The sequence below is a fragment of the Chelonia mydas genome, chromosome 2, assembly GCF_015237465.2.
Source record: "Chelonia mydas isolate rCheMyd1 chromosome 2, rCheMyd1.pri.v2, whole genome shotgun sequence".
NCBI classification, from domain to species: Eukaryota; Metazoa; Chordata; order Testudines; family Cheloniidae; genus Chelonia; species Chelonia mydas.
The window spans coordinates 144,803,453-144,818,351 of NC_057850.1; the positions used below are offsets into that span (position 1 = coordinate 144,803,453).

A 14,899-nucleotide genomic window follows, 5' to 3' on the forward strand; every position below is an offset into this window, starting at 1 on the left:
GAAAGAAGGGTGCCAAACGTGGATTCCTGGTTGTTGTTAAGGGAATCTAAGATGGTGTAAGAGGAGATAAAGGCAAAAATAAAATTTCCCCCTACATTGCTGGATAAATTCATATAGGTGACTGGGTACCTACAGTTAAGCATCTAAGTTTCTGCTTGGGGGACTTTTAGGGTGGAAGTGTACATGTAAAGGAATTTTGGGCACCTTCAGGGTCAGGCATCTGTTTAGCAGTAGTTTTGACGATCTCGGGGTGCCTTACTTTTGGATTTAGGTGGCTAAAGTGGGAGCTAAAAACCTCAGTCCTCCTGTTGGTCTGAGCCTTGAATTTTTGTTTTTGTGCCTTGCTCTGCAGCATGGGATTGGTTCACTTACTAAGATGGGGGAGGGATAGCTCAGTGGTTTGAGCATTGGCCTGCTAAACCCAGGGTTGTGAAGTCAATCCTTGAGGGGGCCCTTTAGGGATCTGGGGCAAAAATTGGGGATTGGCCCTGCTTTGAGCAGGGGGTTGGACTAGATGACGCCCTTTCAACCCTGATATTCTATGATTCTATGATCATCTAGCCATATCTCACCTAATATGTTCCATGCCATGGCGGGGGCCTCAGGCAGTGGTGGCTGTGACAATCAAGGTCCAGGCGCCCCAATGAGGTAACAGGATTTTTAAACCCTAAAAATCAGCTGTTAAACCAACTGATTGTATAATATATTGTACTATAAAAGAATATTGAGCAACGTTTTATGAAAGTTTGTAATGTTCTGAACTTCATTGCCCACACAATTAATAGTTTCAAGTACCTTTTAATGAATAACATTTCAAATAGAAGTCATTACAGTATAACAGATACAATGCCCCCTAAGTAGGCTAACATAACTAGCTAGAGATTTATTATTTTCCTTTAAAATGAAGAATGTACCACAGGACCCAAACCCTTATATATAATACTTTACAAAATAAATACAGGGTTTGGGAGATTTTCTGCTTTCATGCAGATTTACCCTTGGTATGATATTGACAATTAAATAAAACAGTTAGTTCTACCACATACCTGTGTTTTTTTGTTTTTTGTTTTGTTTTTTTCCCCAAATTCACACTACTGAGCACATATACAACTTCCAGTGAGGGGAAAAAAACTGACAATTACTATAGCTACTTGGTTCAATGATGTTAGGAACGTGGCCTCCAGTCTGTAATTCCTCCTGTATGGAATTTTTCCAGTTTCAATTCCACTGACTTCTGTAAATTTATAGGAAACTGCATTGAGATCCAATCCACAGATTTAGTTTGGGTTAACCTGACAGCTCTGTCTTGCCATTGAAGGGTTGGGCTGGATCTGACTGGCGCTCAACATGACTGCCAGTTTTGTACCCCTGACAGAACTCACTACTGATTGTGCAGGAGCTTCCCGAGTCTAAATAAGGGTGTGTGTGCACATGCAGGAAAGTCCACCCTCAATGAAGCCTTCCACACCAGCTTCAAAACTGCTACTGAGTATGGTTAACAACTTCTTGCACTGCCCCCTGGTGTGTGGAAATAGCAACTATTTCTTTGCAGTAACTCACGGCTCTATACAGCCATCTTGTCTGAGAATGTTTCCATATCAACTCAGAGCAAGTAGAAACAACAGCTATAATTAGAGCAATAAATGTTTTGGAGAGGTTTTTTTTGGCGGAGGGGGTGGGCTGAATACCATGCAATAAAAAAGTAAAAGGGGTTACATTATCCATAATCATTGCCGTAAAAACAACTGTCTTTGTTGCAAAATTTTGATGCAGATATAACAGATCTAAGGAGTTTTCAATGTTTCTCCATGTGCATACATTGACTTTACATCTAATTAGATAGTAGACTTTTTTCAGTAAATGAACTTCCATGGAAATGGGTGAAAAAGAAACAGATATAATGAATGGATTCCAATCTGGTAAAATTCTGGATTGTTTAGAAGAATTTCCTGGAAATAAGAGGTGCCTTAGATGAGAAAACTTTAAAGAGAAATTTTAGCAATCCATTCTCTTTGCGTATTCCATAAAGACAAACTTGAATATGTCTTAAGGCTGGTAAAGTGTGAGCTCTTCCAATCAACCTTAAAGAGACAAAAAAAGTGCTAAGCTATGCTTCTTAATTGTACCCTACTGCCCACACAATATTTCCACTGCCAGCAACAGGAGCTGCCTTGTCACAAAGAACTTCTGTTTGCCTCCTACTGATTAACAAACACACAACATATTAGTCTCCCTCACAGTATATAACACAAACTTCAATTAAATCTAAGCAATATTAGCAACTATTCAGGGTTGATACATTTGCACAAATTAATTGTGTGGTGTGGTGTGTTTGTGGGGGGGAGGCATGAGGTCATAATTAAGGCTTATCTTATTACAGAGCAAGACCTCACCCCCAGAGCAAGTACCATCCACACCATTTTGAAAATAAGTTTAATTTTATAGTTAAGTTAGATCAAAGCTAGGACCTACGTCTCCAATGTGGTAGATTAACCTAGCATTTAGCTTGTCAGACAAAATCTGTCAAATCTACATGCTTGGCTTTGCTGGGGTGAGAGCCCATGAGGCCTGATTCCCAGTCCTCTTTCTCTTACAACTACACCACTCTCCTCTAAGAATCATGAAATAGAAACTAGGGTTCCTGACTCCTAATTGACCCACTAGACCACATTCCTTCTCACAGCTGGCAGTAAAACCCAGGAGTCCTGATTTGCAGCATTCCGTTGCTGTCTACCTATAGTTGTATAACCCAACAAAATGCAGGTCACATATCATTCTACTTGCTGGCAACCAGGAAGCCAAACCAGTAGCTCAAGTGGTAGCATTCTAGACTATATCTTAGAAAGTTCACATTCTAGAATTCCAGTTTTCTTTTTAAACAAATCAGTTTATGTTATTCACATAATGAGAAAATATCCTTTGAAGATAAAGTTTTGTTGTGAAAACCATGATAATCTGTTAATTATTGCCTGCTACACAAGAAAATATAGATGTTCCACATTTTGATCTCTTGTGCCATATGTTGACAGGTTTGAAGGGTCAGAGGTCTGATAGCGAATTTTACAATAATGGCAGCTGTCTTCCCTTAGGGGAGCCTGTAGCTTTAGTGCTGTTGGAAAAAAATGGGTAATAGTGGTCATCTTTACTACTGTGCCTCTAAATTCCTCATTGCCCTCCCCCCCCTGCTTTTTTCATCTTTTTTCACTTTGTGAATTTATAGAAAAACCAAAAAACAAACATGTAAAGTTGTATACCTGTTCTGGTGAGCTTTCATAATCATCATGTGGGTGTAAGATGTATGGCATCCAAGTTATTTTGACTTTTTGATGTTTTGCAGTAGTAACGTACTGTATGCTTTCTCTTTTGTGTTTTGCACAGCAATGTGTGTGTATTTGAAAATCTTCATTACATGGATTATGATGGCACCGTTGTATTTGGCTTTTTGTCGGTTTCAGCAGAGAGGCCAAGGGTTGAACTGCCCTGCCTCTAGCCCTTGCTTCTTCTGGGTCAAGAATAAGACACATTATTAACATACTGGGAAAAAAGACTCTCTTGTGACTCTACTTTCAGTATTAATTCTGTAACTAAAAAGAGCACTTTAGTCTTCAGGATTATCTGTGTCATCCCTTTATTACAACTAAATTCAGTACAAACTAGAACTCTATGTACATATTTCCTACCCAATTCTTATGGGTCATTGTGATACCCTTGCTCATGTTGTGCAGTTCCTTATTAACTGCCTTTATTTCACTGATATTACTTGCAAAAAAGTACTACTTAGTATAAGTAAGGATGGCAGAATCTGGCCCAAAGTTTATAATCCAATATATTTTTATTTGAAATGAAATTGAAGCATTTTCTTATATTAAAAATTAACTCTTTGAAAGTGTTGTTATTGTGAAAATAAAGTAAAAAAGACAACGTTGCAGACAGGGTCCTTTTCAGAATTAAATGAATGGGAATTCTGTTTCTGACAGTTTGGTGAGCCTGAGGCTTATCCCAGGTGCTAGCAATATATATTCACAGCCAAGCTAAGGCAAAGGTTCAAGAAAACACTTCTCTGGCTTTAAAAACCTGACGTGCCATCCATCCAGTTATTGTTTCTAATTAATTATTTACAGCAGTATTTCACAGGAATAGTTATAAGTCAAGGTTATTCTAATGAATGTTCACTTCTTAATTAACTGATTTTTTTCAGCTACCAGGTAGCTGCATAGCAGTGAAGTAAATCTTTTCCATACCTTTATCCATACATTGACAATGATGATCAAAAGGATGGAATGCACGCCATATGAGCAAAGGCTGAAGGGACTGGGTATGTTTAGTATGGAAAAGAGGAGATTCAGGGGGGACATAGTAGCGGTCTTCTTGAAAGGCTTGAAAAGCTGCCATAAAAAAAGATGGAGAAAAGTTGTTCTCTTTTGCCACAGAGGGCAAGACAATAGGCAATGGGTTCAAACTATAGCATAACAGTTTTAGATTAAATCTCAGGAAACACTGCCTAATTGTAAGAACAGTAGGACAATGGAACGGACTCCCTCGGGAGGTCATAGAAGCTCCTTCACTTGAGGTCTTCAAAAGAAAGTTGGGTCACCATCTGTCTTGGATGGTTTAGACACAACAAATCCTGTATTTTGACAAGAGTTAGACTAGATGATCCTTGCGGTCCCTTCTAACTCTATGGTTCTATGATTTCCGGAGTATCTTTGCATTATCTCAATCTCCTACTAAAATAGTCACTATACCTAAGTTATTAAGCAAAAGTGTCTATTTAGGAGACCGAAAGTGATATTTATTTATAGTTCAGAACTCTTCCATTTTAGTCCAGCAAGAATTCAGGCAATGCTAAAACAGCCAGGCTTTCAACACCTATAGTTTTATTATTGTTGGGGGTCCCATTCTTTTAATGTGTTTGTTGCAGAATCAACTGTTTGCAAGCAGGTCAGTAGATCAACCATTTTAATTTTTCTACTGTATAGGAAAGGAGATTGGTTTTACTGATAGATACTGAGTGTCTGGTTCTTAATTATACCGAGGCCCATTTACACCTGTCTAGCAGTTGTGATAGACCCTGGCCAACTGGGGACAACAGAGTATCTTTTTGAAGCAGATATACTGGCCACTGGATTAACAGTTTTCTGTTACCTGACTGACCAGAGCAGGGGTTGCTCCAGGCTAGTGAGAACACCTGACTCCAATTAACCTGCAAAAAGTCAGGTGAGGCCATTAAGCTAATGTGACCACCTGACTCTAATTAAGCCCCCTCTGATAATATAAAAGGGCTCACTCCAGTCAGGCAGAGAGGAGCTGGGGAGCCAGAGGAGAGGAAGTGTGGCTGAAGGGCTGGTTAATGAAGACACCCTCAAGTCATTGGTAAGAGAGAAGCAGGAGAGCTGTGGGGAAGTGGCCCAGGGACATGTAGCAACTCTGGCAGTAAAAGGTTGACTGCCAACAGCTGCTACCATTTGGGTCCCTGGACCGGAACCCGGAGTAGAGGGCGGGTCCGGGTTCCCCCCAACCCACCACTACAGACACATCTCCTGGGAGGGGAAAACAGGCCCCTGTCAGGACAGGAGGCTAAACTGTTTTGGCTTGAGGCTGTAGGAGCAACAGACTGTGGGAACTCTCTCACCAACCTCCATTGCTGGCTTTGATGAAAAGGGCTCAGTAGACTGTATCCATGGCCCTAGAGAGAGAAGGGCTACGTGGAGGGTTGCAGTGAGCCTCTGAAGCTAGCATAAACTGCCTGGAAGTGCGCGACTATGGGGACAAGGTCAGAGCTCTGCCACACAGTGTATGCCCATTGTAAGGCCCCTTTACAGTTTTGTAAAACTGTATTAAAGGACCCTCATAAAACTGAGATTTTAAACTGGATGATGAGATTTTTCATATCTAGTGTATTCCTAAAGGCTGATCTACTCTATTCCAACAGCCAAAGGTCATATCAACATTCTAGAGGAGTTGAAAAATCACTCTTATGCTAAACTAAATAAAAAAGTGACACTTCATAAAATTAATTTAGTAAACTGTTGCATGTTCTCTTTAATGTTTAGAGACCATATGTTTAGCAACTTTACTCCCCAGGGCTCCCAAGTTGTTTCACACATATGGTTCCCCCTCCATTAAAATACAGCCAGTACAGGAATGGAAACATTCCAGTAACACTACATTAGCAATACTATGTAGTGCTTTAAGGGGATAGTAAAGAATAACTTAAAATACCTCCAGTAGGTTCAGGTAAACAACATTTAATTTTTAAAATTTATATAATGTAGCTTGGATTTTGGCAACAGTATTGAGATATCACCTCGACTCCTGAGACAGGAATATGGGATTTTCAAATGCCAAAAGTCATTAAGGAGGACTTTGAAGGGGATCAACTCACCTCTGGCACCTCTTTGTGGCTAGGCCTGGCATAGTAGCTCTCTCGCCGTGGCTCTCTCTTGCCAATGGCTGTTTCACCTCTCAGTAGCTCTCTCTTGCCAATGGCTGATTCACCTCTGCAGTGGCCCACCTTTTCCTGTGACTTGATCCTCTAGCCAGCTCACTTTAAAGTCTCTCCCCTTCCAGGGTAGTCCATGAACAAAACACAAGGCGAATCATTGCAAATGAACTGACTTAGTAAGAGATAGAGGAGAATGATTCCCTTTCAGGTGCATCAGGATCTGGCCCTCCTTTCCCTCAGGGTGGGTCCTTTAGACAATGATTGTCTGGGAAGCTCCTGCCTTCAGTCAACCCTTTCTTCAGGGTCTGAAGGTCTTTTCTCTCATCCCTAGTCTGCCAACAAGTGATTTGGTCTGCTTTGCCTTTTGAACTCCTCCTCCAGCCTGTGCATACCTTGCAGTTGTGGCGGGGCAGAGTTGTCTGAGCCCAGAGCAGCACCTTAATTAACCCCTTGTCATCCAGCATGGTGTTTGTATACCCCATCACAAGACGCTATTTCACATTTCATCTAAAAGACAACATAGTGGTCATTAGTACAAATAGATCTTCAGCATCTTAGTTGGTCAATATTAATTCTGGGAGAGGCATTAACTATTGAATCACCAACATTAATTTTGGAAGTACTTCTGTTGTTATCCTTCCAAGTCTGAGTAAGAGACATTCTTGGTGACAGTTATGCAGGGTGACTACAATGGCTGTTTAAAAAAAAAAGTATACTAACAAAACGCATCTCTGATGGAATTTGGAATTTTAGCCATGCGCTCATGAACAAGCAGCTATATTGCACCAGCTTCTAAAAACGAGGCATGTAAATTCCAAATAATTTCTTTATGATCTTGTTTAACTCAGGATTCAGCTGGAAGTTGATATGTAATAGTGGGTTTTCTTTTGGAAGAACTTGAACTGGCTACTAAGCCTCTAGGAAAGGAGATGTGCAATCCTGGGACCCTGAGCAGAGACCCAGTTTTCATTCATAGAATAGAAGTGTCGTAGAATATCAGGGTTGGAAGGGACCTCAGGACCAACCCCCTGCTCAAAGCAGGACCAATCCCCAATTTTTGCCCCAGATCCCTAAAGGGCCCCCTCAAGGATTGAACTCGCAACCCTGGCTTTAGCAGGCCAATGCTCAAACCACTGAGCTATCTCTCTTAGCCCAAATGGAAGTAGGACTTGGACTCTGTGTAGCCCCCCCATAAGCTATGTGTCTTTAAGGGAACAACAATTCATTGTGGGTTGACTCAGCCATCAGCAGCAGGATCTGGAAGGGTATGTGTACACTGCAGTTAGCAAGGGTAACTGGCATCCAAGTTTGAGCTTAGCCCGGGGATGAGCATTCCCACAACAAAGCACTACCAATGTTACTGTGTCTTCACTGGTGCTAAACTTGCAAATGTTTATCTGAGGAGTTATGCCATGGTTCTTTGTGCTGAGATGCTCTAGGATTCTTTCCCACTCAACTGTGTCAATTGTAGGAGAATTTGTCTGTTTTTCCCCTCAGTTCCTTTGGGCAGGATCGTGGGAAGGCATTTGAAGAGTGTTAGCACTTGAGTGACTTTGCTTGTGTCCTCACTGCAAAGTAGGTGGGTTTTAGCCCAAATGGAAGTAGGACTTGGACTCTAACCTATATCCCCAGCTTAGTAAACTAGTCTGGGCTTAAAGCACTTCCAAATGCAGGTCGGAGGATTTTCTGTGTGGATGATAAGAGGGTTTGGGCATGCCAGCTAGTCAAAACAGTAGTACACAAAGCAGGGAATGCTGCACTAGGGGGACCCAGCCAGAGTAATTCCTCTCAGCAGCACCCCCTGGACCCAGATCAGGGAAGAGAAGACCCCTCCACACATACTAAGAACTCTGGGACAAAGGACATGCCTGTCACCCCCGCAACATCATCATGTGATCCAGGGGCCTCTGGACATAAAGAGTATGTCTACATTGGAATAAAAAACATGAAGCATGGCCTCAGATGGCCTGGGTCAGCTGACTTGGTCTCTTGAGGCTCAGGCTACATGGCTCAAAATTGTTGGGTAGTTGTTGAGGATTGAGCTCGAGTCTGGGACCCTGTGAGTGGGGAGGATACCAGAGCCAGGGCTCCAGAACCTCTACACAGCAATTTTACAGCCCTGCAGCCCAAGCCTCACAAGTCTGAGTTTGCTGACCTAGGCTTGCCACAAGTCTTTAATTTCTATGAGAACTTCCTACACTTTTAATTGGAGTTTCTCTGCCCTATGCTGATTGACAGTTTACTCCACTCTCACTCTCCCTCACAGTCTCTTCCCCTCAGCTTCACTCCACAGCTTCCCCTTTTATCCCCTTCTTTCTTTTCCTGTCCCCTTTCAGTCTGAGTAACATATGCTGGAGGTCTCATACTGCTAGTAACAAAACATCCTTGGAATGGCTAAACATTAAAGATGATTTCCTAACTCAAAAAATGTTGCAGGCAACACAGCAGCAAGGCTCTGTGGTGTCAGAGCTGGGAAAGGGGACACTGAGAGAGAAAATTGGAATCATTGCTTGCTGGAAGTTTACCCCAATAAACATTGAATTGTTTGCACCTTCAGACTTTGGGTATTGTTGCTCTTTGTTCATGCGAGAAGGACCAGGGAAGTGAGTGGGTGAAGGAATAAGCCCCCTAACATCTTGGTGCCATGACTCGGATGCATTGCACTGGATAAGTGAGTGGCAGCCTGTAAGTCCCCTTCCCCAACAGTCCGCGCAGCTGCTTGGAGGGGGTATAGCGAACTCTCATGATGGCAGTTGTGGGTTCTGGCAAGCCAGGGTAAAGGATTTTTTGGATAAATGGATAAGGAAGAACCAGGACCCACACCAGGTGCAGGGGTCAACCTGGGATGAGATTAAAAAGGAAATGGAGGTAGTGTTAGGGGACCCAGAAGGATGGGGGGTGGCTGAGGAGCCCACCCACCTTTGGTATATGGGTAGTGGAAGAAGGTCCCTGCCCATTGGGACTGAATGACTTCCAGGGAAAGGAGGCACTTCAGTCCACTTGTGAGAGGTTTGAAGTAAGGGCAGCATTATGGGAAGCTGCCAGTAATCTTTCAAGTTTGGTGCTGCTTCAGCAAAGGCTGCTGAAGGATTGTAAATTAGTTAGGGATGACTTGGCACAAAAGGGTTTAGAGTCAAAAGCAGAGTTAACAGATTACCTTTAGAGACAGGAGCTGGGACTTGGTCCTGGGGGAGTGGGGGAAAAAATGGTTTCAAAGTGAAAAATGGCAGGGTTTTCAGGAGCAGGTAACAACCCCCACTCTTCTCCCAGCCAAGATGAGAACCTGGGGATGAGGGTTCCCAACTATTGCAACCCAGGGAGCCTACTCTTGGCTCAGAGCTAACTATATCCTTTTCTTCTTTTCCTGCTTCTTTTTCTCGGTTTACTTAATTTGCTGCTGGTAGCCTGTACTTTAAACTGACCTGACAGGCTTAATTGGTTTCTTTCCACCTCTTCCCTTTTGCAAAAATTGATAATACAGGGTTTGAAGGAAAGTAAACATTTGGGAGTTGTGGAAATGGTAAAAAGTAACAGTTGTGGTGCTAAAAGAAGGAAGTTTTTGGTTTAATAATAAAACCCAGTTATATAAATGTAACTATATGTGCAACTCTGTGCAGTCACATTGGATGGAAGCTTGGTAATTAAATTATACAACGGGGTCAGGTAGAGTGACTACTAGTACCACTATGCTTCTGTCCCCAAAAGCCTTTACAGCTATTCTGAGGGAAAATGGGCCCTTTTCCCACAGAAATGGTCTATAAGGGACTGCTGCAGGCAGCAGGCGGAGAGATAATCTGATCAAAATTATTTAATTATTGGTAATGTAATCACTAAAGGGGTTTTTATTGGAACTTAACTTGGCTGCCCCTGGCTGTCTCTCGTTGTACAAGATGGGAGTATAATCGGGGTACAGTTGTGTAAAAACAAGTAATTGCAGTGCAAGGGATGTTAGGTAAAAGAGAATTTTGTGTGTGTGCACAGGAAAAAGAAAAGGAAAAGGGGAACAATGATGAGAACACTGAGCCTTAGGGTGGCTCTGCAGGATCAGACTGTCGCTTTGGTGGGGGTGCAAGAAAACTCTGTGGGCACAGGGGAGGCAGTTACACCTTGTGTAAAATTAATATGGCTAATATAATGTTGTAGAGGTTAAACTATGGAAGGAATGTGCATTTTCCCCGGACTGTGCAGTGTATATTGGAGAAGGGGTAAAAGAAAAGCAGACAAAACATGCTACTTAATTAAAATCCTTTTAGACTCCAAAAGGAGCCAAAAGAGGTTGTGCTTTCTTTTTCAGATCTCTGTGTTTTAGAGCAGGAGATGGAAAGTAATCAGAACTCTGGTGGAAGTGAAATGTGTCCCTTTTAAGACAGTCTGAGTTGCTAATAGCTTTAAATCCAAAAGCAAGCCAGAAAGCCTCTGTGTGGATGCAAAATACCTAGCTAATGGGGGAAGAAGAGAACTGCCCATAAGTGCCAGCACAAAGGAGCTGCAAATAATGAATACATCTGGTCAGCAAACAAGCTACTAGAAGACTCAGATTATGGCCCTCCAGGAAAGGGAGGTGAAAAAACAAGTCAAGCCTAAAAATAAGGGGAAAAGGTTAACCCTAAGGGGTGGGTGTGTGTGTGTGTGTGTGTGTGTACAGTGCAGAAATCTGAAGCTGTCTCTCAGCTATTACCTAAGAATAAACATAAAGCTTTGTACAGCAGAGAAACTAATGCAAACCTGGTCTGTTGTACAAGAGGGGAAACTGAGGTACACCACCTCATGAATTTCATAAATGACCAGTAAGTGGGGTAATTCATTAGCCTGACTATAGAACAAAATAAGAACAGCCTGGAGGTAATTCTTCTATTTTTCCTGCAATTAACAAGGAGATTTGTAAAATTAAGCGGTATTATTATTAAGTAATAATCTGTCCCCATCAGGAGGGTGGAAATTGTTTCGTTTGTTTTTCATACAGTCTACAAGCAAGCTGGCGCCAGCAGAAGACTAACCCAAAATACCCAAAATTTATGTTTTGTGTTGTTTGACTGTGGTGTTTGTCTTTTTGCTAGCATTGTTGTGTTTCAATCAACAAAAAACCTCATGACGTGCATGGGCGATGGCTTCAAAAGGCTAAGCTGGGGGGGAACACGGCTATGGGAATGCAAATGCTCAACTAGAAGGCCAGCACCTGTGTAATAGCTACCATGGTACCTGAAAATGGAATGGCAACTAAGGTGGCTCCCACAAGCCCGATGCAAATAATGAGAAGGGGAGGAGCTCACTGGGAATCAATGGAGGGGTGTGTGAAATAGTGTAAATCCAGAGAAGATGTTTGGATGTGTCCCTCCCTGATGGCCCTGGAGGAGCACACCCAATGGCCTATGGCAAGGGGTGGAGAATTGGGTGTACTGAGTATGAGGTATTTTTCTGGGAATGTACCTATTACTAGGGATACAATTACACCATCCCATAACCAAACTACACACATCTACATGCTGCTATCTGGACTCTGTTGCACAAATGGATCTGTGAATCTTATTGTTGTAAATAATCAAACCAGGGCATACTGCCTGATTCCATACCAAGTGTTTAAGTTGGTTTCAACAATAACCCATTTCTCTGTAAACATTCAATGGACTTACAATAAACAAAAGCATGCAAAACCTGCAGGGGCAGCTTGTTGCAACTGCCAGCAACTTGACACATTAAAATCTTTACCCTGTTGAAGGAGGAGAGGCAGTGTTTTGCTGGTGGCCAGGATGTTGGACCATACTGCAGTGGTCAGGACTCTCGGTGTTGCTGTGATTTGTCATAGCAGCTGGTGTATTGTTAACTGTACTTGTGTTACATTGCATATGGAAACAATCAAGGGGGGGCACAACCTCCTAAAGAACAGCCACTAATTATATCCTATAAGTAATGTAGAAAGCCCTCCTCACACCGCAGAGTACTAGACAACCTGGATCCAACCTTCTTGGGCCCACTATAATGGGAAGTCTGGAACACTAATTGAAATAGGTGTGGTATGCCCATATGAGAGAAGGTGCAGGGCACTATACTACACAAGGGGCAGTGGGACAAATGGAATATCAACACCTTCCACCTTGATGCCTTGCCCTATCAGGAAATGTGTCACCATATGTCCTATGCTTTTCCAGGGATACCTGGGAAGGAAGATCCCAAAAGAAAAAAAAAAGGGGTGGAGGGGGTGAGTGTTAGGATTTAGATATTCAGGCCTGTCTGTAAAGGCCTATACTTTAAGAATTTAGATATATGTTTATCATTTAGCTAGTTACAGAGGTATAAAAAAAAGAATCAAATCACAGTCTGCCTGTTTATAGGCCTTCTCTCACTGTGATCATCTTAAGGCCATGTTCTTAGGCTAAGATCTTTGGTTAAGCAGCAGAGGCAGCCATAAGCCGGGAAGCGAAGGGTCACATCCTCACCAGTCACACTTAAATAAGGCAATCTGGGGCTGTTAGAAGGTGATCTGATCTATCACTTACAGAGAAAAGGAAAAGCCTAAAAGATTTAAAGAAAACTTAGTTTGATAGCATCCTGTCTGGCAAGAACTCATAATAGCTGGGGTGTAAAATCCTCATTTCTGTGTTCTCCTCTTCCCTATTGTTTGTCTGTATAATCTCTGTCTGGTTCTGTGATTGTTTCTGGCTGCTGTATAATTAATTTTGTTTGGTGTAAACCAATTACGGTTGTGGGATATAACCGGTTAAATAATCATGGTACAATATGTTGGGACTGGTTAGTTAAATTTCAGTAAAATGATTGGTTAAGGTATAGCTAAGCAGAACTCAAGTTTTACTATTTCATCTGCAGTCAGTCAGGAAGTAAGGGGGGGGAATGAGAACAGGGAGTGGGAACAGGGACACAGGCAAGGCTCTGTGGTGTCAGAGCTGGGAAGGGGGACACTGAGGAAGGAAATTGGAATCATTGCTTGCTGGAAGTTCACCTCAATAAACATCAAATTGTTTGCACCTTTGGACTTTGGGTATTGTTGCTCTCTGTTCATGCGAGAAGGACCAGGGAAGTGAGCGGGTGAAGGAATAAGCCCCCTAACAGACCTTGTCCTAACAGATAAAGAGAAACTGATTGCAGAACTAAAAAATAATGGCTGTTTAGATACATGACTCGATTGCATGTATCATGTGCAAGCAGAATAAAGTCCAGACCAGTAAATATATATTTAGTGTTTTAATAGGGCCAGTTTCACAAAGCTGAAAACAATTAGGAGCCAAATCATCTGGAAGGAAAAAAATTAATCAGAAAATGTGAATGATAATTTGGAATCATTTAAAAAACACTTTAGTAGATGCTTAACAAAAAACAACCCACAATTGAAGAAGGCAGCCATACTGGTTAAAAAGCAACCTGTTTAAATTCAGGCAACTGTAAAAATATAATACATATAAAACAAATGAAAGAAAGGGAAAGTTGATAATAATGAATATAAATCGGAAATTATGAATTGTAGAATATTGATATGGAGGGATACAAGGAGAACTCTATGGCCAGCAGAGTTAAGGACAATAAGAAGGAGTTTTTAAAATATATTAGAAACAAAAAGAATCCTGACAGTAGTTTTGGTCCATTACTGGATGGAAATGGTAGAATTATCAATAATAGTGCTGAAAAAACAAAATAATTCAATAAATATTTCTGTTCTGTATTTAGGGAAAAACAGATGAGATAGTTCACTAGTATCTCTAGGAGATGTTAAAGAGAAGCTACTAAAGTTAGACATTTTTAAATCAGCAGGTCCAGATAACTCCCGTTCAAAAGTTTTAAAAGAGCTGGCTGAGGAGCTCACTGGACCATTAATGTTGATTTTCCATACATTTTGGAGCACTCGGGATGTTTCAGAAGACTGGAAGAAAGCTAATGTTGTAGCAATTTTTTAAAGGGATAAATGGGATGACTCAGGTTATTACAGGCTATCAGCCTGACATTGATCCTGGGCAAAATAATGGAGAGGCTGATAGGAGACTCAATTAATAAAATAATTGAAGGAGGATCATGTAATTTATGCTTATGGAAAATAGATCCTGTCAAACTAACATATTTTTAATGCAATTACAAGTTTAGTTGACATAATATACTTAGACTTCTGTGGAGCATTTGACTCACTACTGCACATTTTGATTAAAAAGCTAGAATGATGTAAAATTAACACAGCACTCATTAAATGGATTCAAAACTGGCTAGCTGATAGATCTCAAAATAGAACTATAAATGGGGAATCATCAGTGAGCTGGTGTGGTTCCAGTGGAGTTCCACAGGAATCAGTTCTTGGCCCTTTGTTATTAAACATTTTTATCAATGACCTGGAAGAAAATATAAAATCATCACTGATAAAATTTGCAGATGACACAAAAACTGGGGGGAGTGGTAAATAATGAAGAGGACAAATCACTCATTCAGAGTGAACTGGATTACTTGGTAAACTGGATA

At 41.5% G+C, this 14,899-nt stretch overlaps 1 long non-coding RNA gene across 1 annotated transcript; it reads right to left on the bottom strand.

The window, feature by feature from the left end:
* Window positions 1-999: 999 nt before the first annotated feature.
* On the bottom strand, window positions 1,000-6,675 carry LOC122464597. Its single transcript, XR_006288787.1, has 4 exons — window positions 6,386-6,675; window positions 4,242-4,385; window positions 3,255-3,502; window positions 1,000-2,081 (listed from the first exon to the last, which is right to left on the bottom strand). It is a non-coding gene; the product is annotated as an uncharacterized LOC122464597 (long non-coding RNA).
* Window positions 6,676-14,899: the final 8,224 nt, after the last annotated feature.